This window comes from Mustela nigripes, chromosome 6 (assembly GCF_022355385.1).
Source record: "Mustela nigripes isolate SB6536 chromosome 6, MUSNIG.SB6536, whole genome shotgun sequence".
Taxonomy (NCBI): domain Eukaryota; kingdom Metazoa; phylum Chordata; class Mammalia; order Carnivora; family Mustelidae; genus Mustela; species Mustela nigripes.
Genome location: NC_081562.1, coordinates 43289485 through 43302169, shown reverse-complemented (window position 1 = coordinate 43302169; position 12685 = coordinate 43289485). Strand labels below are relative to the sequence as shown.

Here is a 12685-nt window from a genome sequence, read left to right as displayed (position 1 = left end):
TTCCAAACTTTAACATTAGTAAGATAGTATATACAATATTTTTATCTTATTCCTGTGACCCAGAGAATGGTAATATGTCTTAGGATATGTGATGTCAAGATGCAGCCTTGTGTCCTCAAGTGTAAAGTATTACATAAGGTGAAATCAGGTATTCTACAAGGTAGTACATTGGAATGAATATGGACTTTAGAGGAAAACAATCCAAGGTATTTGTCTTGCTTATGGCACTCATGGGTCACGAGACCCAGAAAGAGGCGTATAATCCTCTATCTTCATTGTCTTTAACTATGAAACAGACATGATGTCTATTATATAGGTTATTAGGAGGGTTAACTGAGATAATATTTATAATGTACTGTGCCTGGCATAAAGATATATATGCTCTACTTTCCCGATCCATATTTTTTTATTGTCTCAATGGCTATCATTTTAGTTGAGTTCAGATATAACAGTACAAGCTTGAAAATATAATTAATATCAAATTTCATTTTAATTCATAACATAAAAGGTCATAGAAGAATTCTTTTTGTTGATTCTATGTATTTAATTTGTTATATACGGAGTCCTACCTCAGCAGAGTTTCTTTTATAATAAATGAGCTCTTTGGGGTGCCTGGATGGCTCAGTGGGTTAAGCTTTTGCTTTTGGCTCAGATCATGATCTCAGGGTCCTGGGATCCAGCTCACATCTGGGCTCTCTGCTTGACAGGGAACCTGCTTCCCCCTCTCTCTCTGCCTGCCTCTCTTCCTACTTGTGATCCCTTTCTCTTTGTCAAATAAACAAAATCTTTTAAATAATAAATAAATGAACTCTTTATCAGTGCTTGTGTCACTGTATCCATAGATGTCCATATTTAATTTCAGGTATTATACTTTTGTAAGTATTCCAAATTAGTGCCAACCTGTGGGACTACTGTTTTGCCAGAATTAAAGTTACTGTATATTTATACGTTGGTTCTAATCATTCCATTAATTGCTATATAACTTTTCAATTTTCCATTTCTCTAATGTCAATAAAAAAATTTAAAAATGAAGGAAAAAGGGGCACCTGGGTGGCTCAGTGGTTTAAGCCTCTGCCTTCAGCTCGGGTCATGATTTCAGGGTCCTGGGATTGAGCCCCACTTCGGGCTCTCTGCTCAGCGGGGAGCCTGCTTCCCCCTCACTCTCTGCCTGCCTCTCTGCCTACTTGTGATCTCTCTCTGTCTATCAAATAAATAAATAAAAATCTTTAAAAAAAATGAAGGAAAAAAATTAGATAAAAGAAAAAGTAGATGTGCTCATACCCACCACATCTAAGTTAAGTTCTTGCCTCCAGAAGTCATGTCTCAGTGGCATTTGAAGGACAGAAGCTTTCAATATTCATGATATTTGTTTGACAAAATGAATTAAAGACAAGATAAAATGAAGATATGTTATAAGCCTGGAGGTCTTCCGAATGGCAGAGGCTGCAATCAACGAAATGACTAGTCAAAGAGAAGACAAAAGGAAAAGGAAAGCCTGGTTTACAGCTTGTACTGTGTGTTTCCTCTAAGTCTGGCAATAAAGTGAGAATATTGCTTCGTGCTCATTAATTATTTATCACTAGCTCTTCGAACTTCTGAACAATTTCTGTTGAAGGAACTACAATACACATGGAGTTATTCATCAAACGCAGATGTTTGCACATTCCCTTTAAGGCTATAAACACGAATGCCAGCTGTCCAACGAGAATCAGCAGAGGTCTGATTTATTAAAAGTAGTGAATTCCTCAATATACTGAAAACAGAAAAGATATCAGGTTCTGCTAAATTAATAGGGATAAAATACACATATCGTCACTTGTGGGAAAAGGTCTAAAGATATTATAGGTACGGTGGACAGCGTAAAAATGTGTTTGTCTATTGGAGAGATGAAATAGAGACAGATAAAAGAAACTGTATCCTAGTACTTTTATCACAATGTAACTTAAATTACTACTCCTTTGACTTATTACTTTGGACTGATTCCACCAATTACACAAAGTTAAAACAAAAATCCTTTGTACCAAGAGTTAAAAGACAGATTCTCAGAGAGAATTATGTTTTCTTAATACTGAAAGAATCCTGAATGCAATATACAGTTACCAGCATCATAACAATTGCCTCTTTCCTTCAAAATTTCTTCATATAACTCTTTACTTTCTTCCTCAATATTTGCATCTTTTCATCACTTCTTCTACAGCCAATTGCTTTTGCCCCTAGATCTTTACTAAAGCTACCCTCTAAAATAATGGTTTTCTAATTTACTGCACATAAAAAGTATAGCCAAAGCTTATTAAAATGCAGATTCTTGGCATCTATCTTGCCAAATTCTGATTAAGGAGGTAGAGATGGCCGGAAGAGGTAGTGAGGAAGAACTATAATTCAGCATTTTAAATCTAGTGATCAACGTTCCAGATAAAATAAACTACAGCTTACCACAAAGTCTACTTTTTTTTTACATTTTTTAATTAATTTATTTTAGAGAGAGAATTCATGTAGAGGTGCTTGCAAACAAGGGGAAGGGCTGTGGGAGGGCAAGGAGCAGCAGACTCCCCATTGAGCACACAGCCCAATATGGGGTTTAATCCCACAATCCTGAGATCATGACCTAAACCAAAATCAAGAATCAGACACTTAACTGACTGAGCCACCCCAGCACTCCTGGCTTAAAGTTCTTTCTTTATTTTTTTTAAAGATTTAATTTATGTGTCAGAGAAAGAAAGAGAGCGAGCCCAAGTAGGAGGAACAGCAGGCAGAGGGAAAGGCAGACTCCCCACTGAGCAAGGAGCACGATGTGGGGCTTCATCCCAGGACCCTGGGATCATGACCTGAGCTGAAGGCAGATGCTTAACGGACTGAGCCACCCAGGCTTCCCATTAAATTCTTTAATTTTTTAAAAATTCAAGCAGTATAGAAGTAAAAATAAACTGAAATCTCTCTTCCCACATTTTCCCACTCTTATAACCTAAAGTCAATCCATGTTAGCATTTGGATGAGAATCCTTATGTATATATTATTTTAGTGCATGGATATGCATACTATGATTTCATTTCTGTAAAACATGAGGAACTTCTATAGCAGCCACATTTCCAGCATTGCTGCTTTACTTCAGTAGATATCAACTGATCACTTGGACTTTGCTAAATAGAAAAATATCTGCAATTTATGAGAATTTTTATACCTTCTTTTCCATACTTCAGATGACTTTTCAAGAGCAGTAATAATAGAAAGGCTTGAGTTTTTACTCACTGAATATCATATGCACTGTAAGATTTTGTAAGGAAACTTCTTCTGTGGAGAAGACACCCCAAACTACAGTGCTATTCCCAGTATATTCCCTATGGCTGAAAATGTTCAGCTCTCTGTTTGACAACTGTATATAGATGTTATGGCAATACAATAATTTTTAAAAGTCTAAAATGAAACTTGTCTTTTTTGAGAAGGATGCAAATGGTGAGAGTCAGGTCTTCACTTGTTCTCATGAAGTACAATCCTGCTTCTACTCTTCCTCTGTAAATTCTATCCATTTCTTACATTCAACTATCCTCCATTTTCCTACCTTGGAAATTTACAACTTTGAGAGGCCCTGTGGTCAGTAGGTAAGTCTCCAGTGACTAAATGCTGCTTTCATGATAAATGGAAGTACTAGAATCTTTGTTAAGTTTGATGTCCCTGTATGGAGGGTCTTGTCACCCTAGTTTAACCTAACAGCTATTCAGTTTAAAGTCTTATAAGCAGCCTCATCTTCCATCTTTGCCTTTCTGTCTCAGCCCCATAAATAATGTATTACAGAAGTATAGTTGTTATGGCTAAGGGACTGGAAATACTGCTTGAATCCAAACCCTGGCTCAGCCACTTACTTATTGGTACTTTGTCGCAAGTTATTTAAACTTAATTTTCTCATCTTTAAAAGGAGTTAATATTGGTGCTGATCTAACTTATAAGGTTGATATAAACAAAAGTGATAAAGCATGCAATGTATTTAGAATTGTACCAAGCACAGAGCTGTACACCTGTGTTTGTTTAGTGTTTATTGTCCTAGACACTGAGCATAATCATTAAACCCTCTACAAAGAAAGGAAGTGCAATGACCTCAAAATAGCACTTGATTTCCAACATGCTGCAGTGACAGCAAGGAAAGTCAAAGCAGAACTTCCAACTTGAGAGAAAATCAGAGAATATTTAGAAAAAGTACAGATTAATGTATTTAAAAAAAAAAAAAAACTTATCGGGGCACCTGGGTGGCTCTGTGGGTTAAAGCCTCTGCCTTCGACTCAGGTCATGATCCCGGGGTCCTGGGATCGAGCCCCGCATCGGGCTCTCTGCTCCTGGGATTGAGCCCTGCAGTGGGCTCACTGATTCTCCCTCTCTCTCTGCCTGCATTTCTGCCTACATGTGATCTCTGTCTGTCAAATAAATAAATAAAATCTTAAAAAAAAAAATACCTTATCCTGATGTACTAGATTATCCAAAAAAAAAGGGGGGGAGCGCATTAATTGCTGTGTCCAAATTAGATCATTTTTGGCCTCATAGCAAAGAGAAAATTAAGGATTCAGAATAAAAATTGCACAAAAAGAACATTGTAAACATTTAGCAGTAAGACAGTGAAAGTACACAAACCTTAGTACAATGGTATTTGACATATTTGGTTCTAAGCACAATACAGGTGGAAATACAGCCACTTCTAGAATATTTTATGAACTTTTATTCCATCTCAAAACAATGAAATAGTTTCAGTTAGCTTTGTCTCTTGGTACTTATTAATTCAAGACATAAATTGAACAGATACATACCTAAAATAATCCTTTCTTCCATCATGAATAATTACCTGGGCTTGCTGTAAAAGTGTACATTCTCTAAAGCACCTTATAATGTAAATACTGTATCATTTACTAGATATTTTTTCCTTAGTTAATTTTACAAGGTCATCATGAACATTCAACTGCATAACAATTTTGGAATTAGTTGGAATTGAAACTTGGCTTTATAGGAAATTATAGCCAGTAAAATATAAAATCTTACATCAGATTTAAAACTATGCATTAATACTTTAAAACCTTGGTAAATCTCAAACACTTCCTTCTATTATACAGGGATTAACATTTTGCAACCTCAATGGACCTAAATAATTAGCACTGATTTATGAAAAAAAAAAAAAACAGGTTTTAAGATGACTGTTGTTTTCTACTAGTTCTATTTGATTAATCTATGACCCATTAAAAACTCCAGAATTTAGGGAATTTAGTGAGGAAAATGTTTTTGAAAGCTTCAGTAGGATAATAAAAGAAGCAGAGGAAGTCTGATATGTTAAGTATGAAGGAAAACAAGAAACAACAGAAAAAACAACAACAACAAAACTTTCAAAAAGGTGGTGGGGCATAACAAATAGCATGGAGGACGTGGGGAGATGAAGAGGAGAAGGGAGTTGGGGGGAATTGGAAGAGGAGGTGAACCATGAGAGACTGTGGGCTCTGAAAAACAATCTGAGGGTTTTGAAGGGGCTGGGGGGTGGGAGGTCGGGGTATCAGGTGGTGAGTATTATAGAGGGCACGGATTGCATGGAGCACTGGGTGTGGTGCAAAACAATGAATACTGTTATGCTGAAAATAAATTTTAAAAAATTAAAAAAAAAAAAGTGGTGGGGATCACTGCAAACTGTTTGCCAGTTTACAAAATCAAGTTGGAGTCCTGTAGGTTATATCTTTGTCATGTGGTTTAGCTCCCCAGCCATTGAACTGGAACTATAATGATGATGATATTATATCAATGCACACCAGCACCTGAAAAGATGATCCCTGAGTACACTCAGTAGAGTTGCTAGCACTAAAAGAAGGAGACAGGGATTCAGAAAAGTTCTAATCTAAAAAGCAAAGCTTCGGACTCTACTTCTTTCTTGTTTTCTCTTTACCCGCTTCTTCAAGCCAATTTGTATTAGTCAAAGTAATGAGTTTTTACTCTGAAAGAAAATTGAGTATAAATTACACAAAACTAAAAAAGTTGAGGGAACTTCCTTTTACTAATTCCTATTTATAGTTATCTACATAGTCTGATTTTTCAGGTGACTGTAACTTCCCAGGCAACAATCTTAAACTCCTCATTAGATGGCTTAATCACCCCATGGCAGGTTCTACGTCGTTCTTAAACATGAGGCTGATGTTATTTCCTCTCGATTCAACTGTTCTTTAACTGGATACTACCTGTCTTTCCCAGAATTTTGCTTAGCTTTTCCTTACAAGTCTTTTTCCATATTTATTCTGATCTTCTTGAAAGCAACGAAACAAAGCCCAAGCTGGTCCTTGTTGCTTACAAACCATGAAGTAATTCTCCCCTAGCTAATTCTATAACTCTATGTACATCAAAACATGATCTGCTACCAAGAGTTCTTTCCTGGATCTTTTACTCTTAACACCCATCCATGCCTTCAAGTCTTTCCAGATTTGGTATATTTGTTTTTCTTTTTCCTTTTTTTGCATTTTTATATTTACATCTTACATTATGATATTACATTTCATATTTTCTTTGATTTGTAATCTCAATATAATATCATTTTACTTAAAGTCTATATTTGTATTTAAAATTTTTGCTAATAACATTTGTGTAAAACATGCCCACAATTATTTAGGAAATGGATTTCCATTACAGGCCAAAAGATTAGTTCAATATGATGTGACATGCAGAATGAGGTACACTTGGGTGGTTCGGTTAGTTAAGCATCTGCCTTCAGCTAAGGTCATGATCTCAGGGTCCTGGGAATGAGCCCAATGTCAGGCTCCCCACTCAGCAGGGAATCTGCTTCTCCCTCTACCCCTTCCCCACAATTATGTTCTTTCTCTCTGAAACAAATAAATACAATCTCTTAAGAAAGATTGTATTTATTTAATTGAGAGAAAGACAGCATGAGCAGGGAGAGGGGCAGAGAGAGAGGGAGGAGTAGCTCCCCACTGAGCACAGAGCCTAATGCAAGCTCCATTCCAGGACTCTGGGATCATGACCAGAGCTGAAGGAAGATGCTTAGCCAACTGAGCCACCCAGTCACCCCCAAATAAAATCTTAAAAAAAAAAAAAAAAGAAAAAGAAACATGAGAATTACCTCATATATTTCTTTCCTGTTCTATTTCTAGAGTTAATCAAACCAGAAGATGTGTGTTATATCAACCAACTATTTGGTCATATATGACTTTTGTAGACAAGGCCCGAACTAGATTTTAAATTTGTTAAAACCATATCTTTCATTGGCAAGCTATTTCATAGCTTACACAACATTTTAAAGCATAATGTAATTTGTATTATTTGACTTTTATAAAAACATTATTATAAAAATTGTATACCAATATACCAACAAAGGATCAGTGCTCATCGTTTCTAATCTCAGACTTAGAATCAGCATTCGGATTTATACACTACCACTGTATATTTTGTTACTCCTCTCCCCAAAGTGCACAAGTTGATCGAGTGAGACTTTTTGTATAAGTTGATTCATACCCAAATAAAATTGAGTTAAGAAGGTAGAAATATTTTTGTAGCCTTTACTTAAAAATCTATAGGTTAATTATATTATGTCCATAGTAGACTTAAAGAGAATTTTTAAAAACATAAAGTAAAAACAATTTATTTTCCTAAGGAAGATCAAAACTTAAAGATGAGTAAGTTTTCCTGATATCCAAAAGAAGCAGTAACTAAAGGATAGACATATGACTCATGATTCTTATTTTTGCTGTCATATGTTCCATAATAAGGGAAACAAGTGAAAATTTCTTGCTTGTCATTTCATCTTTTCCAGTTCCAAATTTCTACATAATATTACATAAAAAAGTTAACTCTATATTAACCCAAAGTAAAAGACCCTCAGCAAAAAGAGTAAAAACAATTTAAAAAAGTCACACAGGACATCACTTTACCTGTGGACAACTGTATCTGAATTAAATAGAGAGAAAGGGAAGCCTCCTGAATACAGATTGTATATGGGATCTAACCCCAGAGGATACTAACGGGACCCAGGAAGTGACCCGTGTTGTGTTTCCTAAGACAATAGAATCACCATATATTAGATTTCCAGCATAACTGATTTAATCACACACTTTGTAAAAATGTTAAATTTAGGGTTAGGGGAAGAAAAGAAGGCAACTGAAAAATAATTTTCCCACATTTAATAAGTGAAAATATGCAGACCTCAGAGAACCCAGTGGTTTAGTTAAGATTATATAGACAAGAAATAAGCCTGGATTCAAGCCTGTAACTCCTGATTCTCAGCCCAATTATGTTTCCTTTTCAATAAGTTGTTACATTTCAAGAATAACAACTACAACAACAAAAATTGTTTTGAATATCTGACTTAAATCTGTGGTATTAGAGAAGAAAACACTAAACCGTCTGATTAATTTAACATAGACTATGTCTTAAAACTCAAACTATGAAGTAGAAATGAATAAAGCAGCTGTGTTATACTGGCTAGAAAAATTTTCATGAAAATACATTAAAATACATTATGCAATACATTATGCAAAGAGCTACTTTGAAAATAAGGTGGAAATCTGAGCTGAACTATCATCTGTTTCCAGGAGGTTATGAAAAAATAATTGCTTTTCACAATTTAACATTATAAATAAAGCAACTGTGATATGTACCCTCCATTTGTTGACAGAGAACTTATTTGCTCATGTCATAGTCAGTGGGTAGACGGAAATGAATGAATCATGGGTCCTTTCATTTCACTAGCCTTCAGATTTAATTGAAGAAGACTGCCTTGCTAATCTCCATCTCAGGGACTCTGTGAAATTGCTTATTAGGTTATCTTTCAATGTTAATCACTTTCCAGACTAAAAAAGCCCAAGCACCTAGCACAAGGACTGAGAAAATACAATATTGTTAGTATATAGTTTCCCAACTCATATGTTTGTAGAACAGACATATCAGTCATATGGAATTACAAGACTATGCTTCTAATTAGCCATATTGTAGTTTAAAATGAAAAAAAAATAACAAAATTGGTTTGCAGTTTTGCTAAATTGTTAGGAAGGGGATAATCAAAGATTTGCTACCTTGATACGGCAAAATACATTTCCAGGTGGCTCTGTGTTTGCCAGAATGCTGTGTAACTTGCTGTTATTGAAGGTTTGGGTCAACTTTCTGGATCCTCAGCGAAGACACTCCTTCTGTCTCAGTTCATGGGATACAGAGTGCTGGAAACCTACATTTTTGTGTGTGTGAAAAGATTTTCTGTTACACGTTAATGCATAAATATAGCATTCTTGAACAATCTAACAGCAAAGGGCACTATCCAATGTGAATAAAAAAAAAGTGTGTGTGTATACATATGCATATGAACATTTTTAGAATAATTGTTTTCTATAATTTAATACTGTGAATATAATAATTTGCAGTGGTGATAATATAATTTTCTCAAAGCTACTGGAGAGAAATTGTTTTCCTCTACTTTGAATAAAGTAAATTGTTGTCAGCCACTGATAAAATAATAAAAATTAGACCAACACATTATAAGAATTCTGTGATTTGGTGTCTTCTTCATGGTCTGTTTCCTTCAGTTTGTATTCAAATCAGAGCCAAGGAATTTTCAAGAACAAAAAAAAAAAAGAAAGAAAGAAAAGAAAAAATCCATAGCATGATAGTAAGGTAGCTATCACTTCTGATCTCTGATCACTTAAAATATTTCACAAAATTGGCTAAAAATATAGGAATTACTCAATATATCCTCTCTCATTTCATGTATATACAACATTCTACAGGTGATGAGACTGAGGAATGGAGGCCTGAAATTACTTACTCCAGGATGCATAGCTGCCAAATGATAAAGCTAAGAGTTCAGATCACATTTGTTGAATGCTAAAGCCTATGTTCTTACCCAGACCAGCACTGCCTGTCCTAATAAGCTTAAATTCAATGACCAGGTGATTCTAGATGACTGGGTCAAAATTTGAGAAACAGCTGCATAACTTATGTTCCATCTCAGGAATAACTTCACACAATTCTCTAGTGAGGCATCTCTTTGGGTTGAGAGACTTATAGTCCATGTGTTCATGTGATTTTTGGTAATTACTTAGAAAAGAACAATGATGAAACCAAATAAACAAAAAATTGGTCTGCTTATAAGTTTTATATGAAGCCAAGACACTTTAAAGCTTAAATATCGTGTTTTTTGCTAATTATAAAGTAATGTTAGTTTTTTTTTTTTGTTAAGATTTTATTTATTTATTTGACAGAGATCACAAGTAGGCAGAGAGGCAGATAGAGAGAGAGAGGGGGAAGTAGTCTCCCTGCTGAGCAGAGAGCCCAATGTGGGGCTCGATCCCAGGACCCTGGGATCATGACCTGAGCCAAAGGCAGAGGCTTTAACCCACTGAGCCACCCAGGCACCCCCTAGAGTAATATTGTTTTATAAGTAACCTAAACAACAGAAAAATAAGTAGCAGGGGAAAAAATTATCAGCCAAGACTCCATAATCCAGGAGAAATTTATGTAAATATTCTGCACATTTCCTTCCATAATATGAAATATATATGGAAGTAGATATTACACTTCCATATATATTATTATATATTATACTATATATAGTATATATTATAGAATACAGTATACAATATGGTTTATTTTAATTATGTATTTATATTTATCGGTAAAGAACAAGAACATAAATCTTACATATTTGCCTATAAGTCTTTGTCCTATATTGACATTTTTAAAATTGTTAAATCTTCTTGTTGGACAGACCCTTTGAGTATGATATAGTGTCCTTCCTCATCTCTTATTATAGTCTTTGGCTTAAAATCTAATTGATCTGATATAAGGATTGCCACTCCTGCTTTCTTCTGATGTCCATTAGCATGGTAAATTCTTTTCCACCCCCTCACTTTAAATCTGGAGGTGTCTTCGGGCTTAAAATGAGTTTCTTGGAGGCAACATATAGATGGGTTTTGTTTTTTTATCCATTCTGATACCCTGTGTCTTTTGACAGGGGCATTTAGCCCATTCACATTCAGGGTAACTATTGAGAGATATGAATTTAGTGCCATTGTATTGCCTGTAAGGTGACTGTTACTGTATATGGTCTCTGTTCCTTTCTGATCTACCACTTGTAGGCTCTCTCTTTGCTTAGAGGACCCCTTTCAAGATTTCCTGTAGAGCTGGTTTGGTATTTGCAAATTCTTTCAGTTGTTGTTTGTCCTGGAAGCTTTTAATCTCTCCTTCTATTTTCAATGATAGCCTAGCTGGATATAGTATTCTTGGCTGCATGTTTTTCTCGTTTAGTGCTCTGAAAATATCATGCCAGCTCTTTCTGGCCTGCCAGGTCTCTGTGGATAAGTCAGCTGCCAATCTAATATTTTTACCATTGTATGTTACAGACTTCTTTTCCCGGGCTGCTTTCAGGATTTTCTCTTTGTCATTTTTATAAGAAAAAATTTTAGAAACGAACTAGGGAAAAAATTGATTTACATTACCAAAACTTCTTTACAGGAAATTTATACCAACTTTTATGGGCAACACCACTATATGAAAGTAATTAATATCTTAAATTAGTGGTTGCCAAGGTATGAAGCCCAGATTCCCTTTCAGAGCTAAGACTCATGACCCAAGCTATCAAGAATACTGCTTACCAAGAGTTTATACCTGAGTTCCTCCTCAAAGTTAAGCCATCACTGTGGAGAGCCATTCAGCAGAAGCTGGGAGTCACGTACTAGGCGAGGCTTGAGGAGAAGGGCAGATGAATGTTTATGTGGGAGCGCTCCAGGGAATGCACAACCTGTACTGAAGTATCGGGACTAGTATAAGATTAACCAGGGACCATGGGAACGGCACATGGGAACAGCACAAAAACAGAGTGAACAATAAGTTTCAGGGGCTCACGTCAGTAGGCACGAGCTCCCCGCATGATCTGGATTGAAGTCATCTGTATCCCTTCTGATTGGATGTTATAGTAGTTGTGTTATGTGGTGATTGGTTACTTTCTATCCACTGTATCCTATAACTTGGGGCTGTAATCGATGTTCGGCGTCCCGGGGCTGAAGACTGAATAAAGAAGTTTGCCACCCACCTCGTCTGAGGGTCGTTCTTGCGGGTCGAGAGCGACAATCACCCCCTGGGCACCTAATTTCATGACTGGTGTTAGCCCTAAAAATAAAATAACCAGGGCTGCCTGGTTGGCTCAGTTGGTTAGGCGGCTGCCTTTGGCTTAGGTCATGACCCCAGAAGCCTGGCATGGAGTCTCACGTCAGGCTTCTTGCTCAGCAGCGAGCCTGCTTCTCCCCTGCCTGCCATTCCCCCTGCTTTTGCTTGCTCTCTCTCCCTCCTACGCGCTCTGTCAAATAATTTTTTTTTAATCTTATAAATAAATAAATAAGCCAGTTTTTTAAACTTATAATCTGAATGTATTTGGGAATAACAAAGGAATTACAATTTGGGACATTTGTAAGCTATGGTGAACCCCAGACAAGTTCTAGGAGACAAAGGGAAAGTTATTTTTTACTAGGTTTCAGGAGAATATTGAGGAGGGTTATTTTAAACAAAAGTTCATTGGAGAACAAGAGTTCATAGTTGTAGTGATTTTTCACTGGTTGCAGTGATGGTTAATATGTTGTTGGGGCAGAGAAGGATCTTCCTTTTTAAAGCAGAATGTTAGGTTCCATATGAAAAAGTCCTCCCTGGGCACCTGGTTGGCTCAGTTGGTTAAGCGACT

At 36.1% G+C, this 12685-nt stretch overlaps 1 long non-coding RNA gene across 1 annotated transcript in view; it reads right to left on the bottom strand.

Annotated features, from left to right (window-relative positions):
- Nucleotides 1-12031, bottom strand: part of LOC132020561 (uncharacterized) — a 35592-nt gene extending 23561 nt beyond the window's left edge. Inside the window, exons 1-2 of the long non-coding RNA XR_009405029.1 lie at nucleotides 11607-12031; nucleotides 9036-9184 (exon numbers count right to left, since the gene is read on the bottom strand). This is a non-coding gene — a long non-coding RNA (uncharacterized LOC132020561). The remainder of the gene's footprint in view (nucleotides 1-9035; nucleotides 9185-11606) is intronic.
- Between the last annotated feature and the right edge of the window lie 654 nt (nucleotides 12032-12685).